Here is an 8,702-nt window from a genome sequence, read left to right as displayed (position 1 = left end):
TTTATATTTTAGTTATTGTTTTATTTATTTATGTATTATTTTATTTATTTATTTATTAATTATTTTATTTATTTATTATTTTATTTTTTTTATATTTTGTTTATTTATTTATTATTTTATTTATTATATTGTTTATTTATTAATCTATTATTTTGTTTATTTATTTATTATAAAATTTTTATTTATTTATTATTTTATTTATTATTTTGTTTATTAATTTATTTATTATTTTATTTATTTATTTATTAGTGTATTTATTACATTTAGGTTTTTTTTTTTACTACAGAATTATTGTGGAGAACGTTGTGATGATCATCTAGTCAAGAAGCAAAATTTCTGGCTGGTCCAGGATTTTGTTTTTATCTAATGCTTCATCCTGGTCAGGGTCACAGTGGGTCCGATTATAGGACAGGGTGCCAATATATCCACGTGTGATGATTCGGTCCTCTCTCTCATGTCCACACGTTCTCTCTTTCTCTCAGTTTCAGAGCTAATCAGTCATGACAATATGAAACACGTCCTGCTGCTGGAGCTGCTGCATCCACATCAACTGATGAATTATGGATTAATCTCTCACTCTCACAGTCACCATCTCTGGAGTCTCTGTTAGGTCTGGAATCTTCAGAGTATCTCGCTTTTCTAGCACCTCTGGGGTCTCTGAATTCTCTGTCAGGTCTGGAATTTTTGGAGTCTCTGGCTTTTCTAGCATATAGTGTCTTTAATGTTTCTGATGTCTCAGGAGTCTTTGAAGGGTCTGGCTTTTTGGAGTCTGTGGCATCTCTGGGGTTTGAATCTCTGATGTCTAATGTTTCTGATGTCTCAGGCTTTTCTGGAGTCTCTGGAGTGTCTCTGATGTCTTTGAAGTCTCTGAAATCTTTGACGTCTCTAGTATCTCTGGAGTCCCAAGTCTCTGATGTCTCTAATGTTTCTGATGTCTCAGGAGTCTTTGGAGGGTCTGCCATTTTCGGAGTCTGTGGCATCTCTGGAGTCTCTGATGTCTCTGGAGTCTCAGACGTCTCCAATGTTTCCGGTCTCTGGAGTCTCTGGAGTCTCAAGTCTCTGAGCTCTCTGAAGTCTCCGCTGTCTCTGGCATAACTGATGTCTCTGAAGTCTTTGACGTCTCTTTAGTTTCTGGAGTCTCTGGAGTATTTGGCATCACTGTTGTCTATGATGTCTTCGGCTTTTCTGGAGTCTCGAATGCCTCCAGTGTCTGTGGTGTTTCCGGAGTCTCTGGTATCACTGCTCTCTCCGGAGTCTCCGGTGTCTGTGGTGTCTCCGGAGACTCTCGGGTGGAGTGGGACGGTGTAGCTCCAGCGTCGTCCTGGTCTCCTGATCTCAGGTCAGTCTAAGAAGGCCGAGTAGATGTTCCGACCAGCGGCTGTAAGTAGATTAAACTTCACTCAGACTGAAGCTCTGACTCCATCTAATACCATCAAACTCAGGAACTTCCTCCTCTCACCGTCTCATCCCTGTACACACAGCTACACTACAGCCAAAAGTATGTGGACACCCGGGAAATTAGTAATCTGCTGCAGTAAATCAATCACATGAAATAAACGATTCACTTCTGAACGTACGTGACCGGACTGGTGAGGAGAAACTGCACAAATCCTGATTCAGTCCTGAACACGTGTGGGATGAATCGGAACGTCTCCACCAACATCTCAGACTCAGAAACCCTGCAGGAAGCCCCGGCCGCTATCAGAGCCGCCGGGCTGATCGCTGGTGAATCAGAGCGACTGATGAGACTGAGCGGCGTGATTTCGGTAATCAGTCACACCGCCACCGCTGGACGCCACCAATAAAACGCTGATTAGATCAGAACGCATACGGTGGAACCACAGACGCCACGCTGAGACGAGATTGATGGCTCGTGTTCCGGAGCCGCCGTCGCTTCAAAAGATTCCTGACATTTATGATTTCATCAGAAAAAAGCCAGCCGGACTCATCCATCATTCATAACAGGGTCAAAAGTATGTGGACGCCACAAATAATGACTGAATGTAGCTGTTTCTGCACACATTTCTTACTGACAGGTGTTTAAAAATAATGTAAACAGAGATGATACACTCTTATGACATACACTATGGCAATAGTTTGTGGAAGTCCCCTCTCTCTTTAGCATTCTGACCAAATTCGACTCGGATCGGGAGCCGGGAATGGATCTCAGTCAGGTGCTAAGCAGGAATCCCCGGGGGGCGCCGCGTTTATCAAACACAAACCTGGCAGACTCCTGTGCTAAACGAGCGGGAGGTAAACGAGTCCTGTCCACAGATTTATGGTCCCTCCTGTAGGTGAAATTTAACCCAGCACAGATATAACGGATACGGACAGGTTCCAGAACCGCGGGCGTCTGTACGGAGAGGCCTTCATCATCAGAACAGCAGCCACGCTCCAGTGAGGGCTGGATTAGAGGATTTAGGAGTGTATCTGTAGGAACTTGTACCCATTTACTCACAACATAGCAATTGAACCATAAAGGAAAATCACATTTGTCTGACTTTGCAGAAACAGTAGGGAAGGACCTTTCCTGTTCTAGCATGAGTAAGCTCTTTAAAGACATGAAGAGAAGCTCCAGTGTCCTGCACAAAGCCCTGAGCTCAGCCCCACTCAACAGCTCTGGGATGAACCGGAACATCGACTGAGGCTTTTGACTGAATCGGCACAAATTCCCACAGACATACTTCAAAGTGTTGAGAAGCTTTTCAGAAGAGCGGCTGTTATTCGAGCTGAACAGATCACACAGAGTCACTTTGTTTTAATACAAGCTCACGATCAGTGGTCCAAATACTTTTGGCCATGTGTCAAACTGTGCAGTAACAGTTTAGGGAAGGCCCTCTTGCATGAAGCGAGGTCAATAAAGACACGCTTTGACAAGGTTGACAGTAGAGTGGAGGTGAAAAACATCTTTGGGATGAATTAGAACTCTAACAGCAAGCCAGCACTTCTTCTGGGCTTGTGAATGAACTGGGCTTGTGAATCCCCACAGACACACTTCAAAGTACAGTGTTGTTCCAGCCGACAAGATCACACAGAGTTACTCTGTTTTGATACCAGCTCATGCTCAGGGGTCCAGATACTTTTGACCCTGTGGTGTATCAGATAGAAGAAGCGTTCGGGTTGTTAGCTGCAGGTCTGAGAGATAACGGAACACTGACAGCGGAACTCGTGACACAACATCGATGGGATTGTCTGTAAGAGGAACCCGAACAGATCGATGAAGATCCGCGAGTCCTAACGAGCACTTCAGAAACGCCGAGACGCGTCCGCTGATATAACGAGACGAGCGTGTGAACGTGCCGTTAAAGATGGGACGGGGTGACACGCGGGAGCGGCAGGTCGACCGGGGTTCCTGTCTAATGATTCGGTTCCTCATTAGGTTCTTGTTATGGTTCCCTGAGGTCCACTCACAAATCCTCACAAACCTACTCCAGACTTTATCTCTCTGTTTGCTTGTTTGTCCATTGTGCTCTCCGGCGCCCTCTGGCTGCTGCACCACACGCCCCCACCGGGACGGTTTTCTTTCTGCATTCATCTAGCATAAACACAAACCTCCACAGAGCCCTGACCCCAAACCCACTAACACCTCTCTCATTATTCCTCTGCTGCCATTCCTCCCCCAATCAAAGAGAACCGAGGCTGTCACACACCAGCTGTTCGCTTCTTTTCCCCTACCGGGGCGGAGTCTCACTTGACGTGAGCCACGCCCCATCATCCGTGATCAGACCGCAACCGCCCCAGCGACGAGGAACCCTGTTTCAGCCATCGTTCTGCCCCCTACAGTGCCTCAGCCAATTGGGTGTCTGTGTGCTCGCCCGGTCGGCTGATAGCAGCTAAGATCTGAGCACTAGTGCCATGGAGCGCCAATCCTGTGCCAGGCTTCTTCATCCAGATCCAGAACTCAACAAAGACGGAATCCAAAATATTATAAAAACTGTCCTCATACAGACCAAAGTAATAATAAATAAATAAAAAAACGGACTTTTGAAAGAAGCTACGACTGATTTCTGATTTATTTATTTATTTATTTATTTATTTATTTATTTATTTATTTATTTATTTATTTATTTATTTATTTTGTTATTTATTTACTTATTTATTTATTTACTTATGTACTTATTTATTATTTACTTATTTATCTTTTTTATTTATTTATTTATTTATCTTTTTTATTTATTTCTTATAATAAATCTGAGGGCTGTTTGTATTAGTTTGGCGTTTTTCCGCTGGTTGACACGTTCGATCTTTACCTTGGCTGTTATTTCCCCGTCGACGCCCGGACTTTTTTTCCCGCTCTTCTTTTATTTTCCGCCGCCCGGGGAAATAAAAGCGGCTCCGGTAATAGCGCATCATTTTTGCACTGACCACCGAACCCTCTCGAGAGAGACGAGTGTTCCCGTACACCTCCAGGTTTTTCCAATCTAGATCCACCAGATCTGTTTTCGTTACGGCGGTCCTGAGCGGTGTTAGAGCGCCGGGGTGAAGCTCCGCCGAGAGAATCCCCTAAAGGGCGACCGTAAAAACGTTTGTATGGATCTGATGCGCGGTGGCGTGAACAGAGTAGTGCAATAACTCCGCGTTAACTACATACGATTAGCGCTAACTGGATTTACGCGCCGTCTTCCTGCCATTAACGGCACAGAGAGTTTATAAAAGCTGCAGCACGATTCTTCACTCCTGAGCGAGGAGGACACGTGCAGTACCTGGGAGATCCGTATTGCGCACGGAGAGTCGCATGTTATCCCCCATCTCTGTGCAGCGGCATCGATTAGCCAGCAGAGGGCGTAACTGGTGCCATTATGAGGAATCCCCTCCGGCGGAGTGCTGCAGTTACGCCCTCTGCTGGCTGATCGATGCCGCTGCACAGAGACCCTCGTACCAGCCGGATTTGTACCCGTTCTGTCAGTACGACTGGGTGCTGATTGATCAGTCGGTGTTCCGGTTCATTCCAGAGCTGTTGAGGTCGGGGCTCTGTGCTTCTCTTCAAGTCTTTATAGAGCAGGAAGGACCTTCCCTAAACTGTTGCTGCACAGTCGGAATCATTATAGATCATTACTTTATATGATTGATGTATTACAGCTGTTAGTGACAGTCATGACTGTAACACACGAGTTCAGTAATTAGAAGTGGCGTCCCAATACTTCTGCTCATATCTAGTGTATATTACTATATTACAGTCTCAGTAGAGGTTCTGCAGCGTCCCTCTCTCTTTCTGTAATCACGCCGAGCGCTTCGTCAGGGGTTTTTTTTCCACTTGCTGCACTAAACAAATCTCCTCAAATATTGACTACACGTATAAAAGCACTGATTCAGGAATAACTGGTCTCTGACTGGACGGTGATTAATGATCCTCTCGGCTGTTTGTTTTTCACGCCGACGCTGAAAAATTACAGATAAACAAAATCAATCGTTTAAGGGAGAAAAATGTGCAGCGCTACAGAACCGGCCGACGGAGCGCCGCCGTTTACTCCCTGCTCCCAAGCCCTGAGATCTGGAGCTGTGCTACCGGCCGGTCGGGCGCCTACACAGACATCATTGGTGGTGTACGAGGGGAGACTGAAGCCGTGTGATGGATCGACACCCTGGACAGTGTGAATTCCTGCCTAATGCCCAGTGTTACTTATGTAAATTTAGGGAAGGCCCTTACCTGTTCTAGTATGGACTGTGTCCCTGTGTTTCACATGTGCACCAAGCCAAAAGCTTTGTCTCATTAGAACAGAACAGAATAGATTTTTCCTGATTTAGATATACTCAGTTCCTCTGCACCTTTGTAACCGAGGTTGAGACCTGACTTAGGTGTCGTCATGCACCAGCGACCTGCAGTGTGAAGCTCAGCATGGACTTTATTTTACAGGAACATCAAGAGAAAAATAAAAGTTAAATGATAATAATATTAATAATAATAATAATAATAATAATTATTATTATTATAAAAAAAAAAAAATAATAATAATAATAATTATATAACAATAATATTAACAATAATATTTAATACTAATGAAAATAATACTAGTATTACTAATACAAATAATATTCATTAACAATAATAAAAATAACAGTGATAAGAAAAACAATAAAAAATAATATTTAACAATAATTATGAAAATAAAATTATTAATAATAAAAATAAATACAAAAATAATACATAATAATTTTAATAATAAATACTACAGCTAGTACCACTACTACTAATAATATTGAATAATAATAATAAAAATAAATAAATAAATAATAATAATAATAAATACTTAAAAAATACATACTACTTTTACTTATAAAATATTAATATTAATAATCATATATTAAATGATGATAAATAATATTAATAATAATATTAAATGATAATAATAATAATAATAATAATAATAAAGGAGCACAGCATGCTAAAATGATTCAGTCTGAAACGTGAGGTGTGTGGTGTTATTTTTTTATTTTTTATTGAATCGACTGGCAAAATAATATCCACAGCTGAAGAGGTGCAGGTCTGTAACAGAGCTGAGCTTCATCATCGTCGTCTTTGTTCTTTTATTATTTTATTATTTTATATTTAGTTATTTTCTCTGTACAATATTTATCTGGTCATTAAGAGAGAGAGAGAGAAGCTGATTAGCGTGGTTGAATCTATCTTTGTATAGCACAAAGCTTCACTAAATATGAAAATGATTCCTCTAATGTGCAAAAAGCCTCGTACACGAGTGTGTGTGTGTGTGTGTGTGTGTTAGATAATAGAATCATAAATATTCGTTCCCGTTCGCTCCGCTGATTGATGATGAAACATCCAGGATGAGATTCATGTGTATATATTATATATATCGTGTAAATATAGCGTGTAAATGTATATATTCATATTTGTACAAGTCTCTGATGGACTCCACATCCATCTGCTTAAGCATCCTACAAATCCCAGAGTGCATTGCACCAGCAGTCATTTCCCATGATTCCATGTTCCCTCGTGTCCGATGCATCCATGTTTAAAAGTGACAGAAGGTTAAAATAATGGTACAGTAAATATTTATATCATAAATGGATTCTTTTTTCTGGTATATATGATCTGTACCCGCCGCTGCCGCCGCCGGGCGTACAGGAGTGATGGTGAAGCCCTTTACTGTTCCCATATTGCTACATCTGAGACGATTCCACGCCCCTCACCACCCCAAAAGAGCTTTTTTATTTAGAAACGTCATGCTACGAAAAATCTAAACGTTAAAATAAAAGCAGACCGGCGGCGTCGAGGCGGCACGGTGCCACGCGGAGCGGGAACGTAACCGAGCGTGCGATGCGAAGGCAGTGAGGCTGGTACTGTCTGAGCTGCGAAGGGTCGACCGACACACCACGTACTGAGATCACAGCGCCACCTAGTGAACACGGTTTCAGTCACAGGCGCGGCACCGCTACACCACTTAAACGAGGGTTCGAGCTTGGCGTGCCGGGCACCACACCTGGCGCAGGTCCTACCCCTCAACCTGGCATCTGGAACTAGAACCCTGGACGTGACACCACACCTGACCGATGCATGGCCAAGCGCCTGGCACCCAACAACAACTCCTGAACCTGTCGCCAGTCCTGCCAACCTCCCCAGCTGTCTAACGTGGCACGAGTTTCCCGGCTGCTCGGTCTCGTTTCGGATCTGACTCTCACCCACAGTCTGTGCCCGTGTCAGAAGTGCCAGATCCGGTTTCAGCTCTGGTACCCACTTCAGATGTGCCAGACGTTCCACCAGCACAAGCGCCCGTCTCACACTGTGTTAAATAAAGTGACAGGAGTGCAAACGATGCCCGCCTGGCACTGCCTGGTGCCATGCCAAAAAAAGACAGGGTGTCGAGTTCTGTGCCAGGCCTGTCACACACCCCGAACTGTGCTGAATAAAGAGCGCCACGTCTCGCCCTGGATTGAGTCGGCTGCCTAGGCAAGTAACTCAAACAAGAGATCAAAAGCAGCGGGACGAGATCCGAACCCATGACCTTCTGCAAAACAGAACAGAACCCGAAACACTGAGGTTCTGCTGCTCCTATATTACCCTGTATTCATCTGAGAAGGTCACGGGGTGCTGCTCTCGTCCTCGAGTTTGTCTACAGTGGGCGTGGCCCATCCGGATCCCGACCAGATCTCGTCCAGATCCAGACCATGTCTCAACCAGATCACTTCCAGATTCTGATCAGATCCCAAACAGATCTTGTCCAAATCCCATCCAGATCCTGACCAGAACATGAGCAGATCCCTTCCAGATCCCGACCAAGATCAAAATAATTTTTTATAAATGATTTTTGCTCCTTCCAAAGGGTTCACAAACTTTCTCCTTTGGGGAAAAACCCACTGACGTCCCAACATTTATGACAGAAGCTAAAGAATCGAGTCTGGATGAAGCAGCAGATTTCAGCAGGTTCAGATTTTTTGCACGATGTAGCCAAAAGTATGTGGACGCCTGATTATTCACGTGCTGGACGAACTGTTCCAAAATTTGCTCATGATCACAGCAGCTTTAATACATTAAAATATTCTGGGAGGGATTTTGACAAAATTTTTTTGTTTGTCTGTGGGAATTTCATTCACTTGCTTTAGCAGTTGTGAGCAATTTTAGGGGGTTAAGGGCCTTAATCAGGGGCCCAACAGGCTGGTACTTTAACCACTAAACTACTGCTGAACATTCACACCAGAACCAGTGATGGAATATCAGTGAGAAGAAGATCTGGCCCACAACTGAC

Source organism: Trichomycterus rosablanca, chromosome 16, assembly GCF_030014385.1.
Source record: "Trichomycterus rosablanca isolate fTriRos1 chromosome 16, fTriRos1.hap1, whole genome shotgun sequence".
NCBI lineage: Eukaryota > Metazoa > Chordata > Actinopteri > Siluriformes > Trichomycteridae > Trichomycterus > Trichomycterus rosablanca.
The sequence above is the reverse complement of the archived record's forward strand: the minus strand, read 5'-3'. Positions refer to the sequence as shown.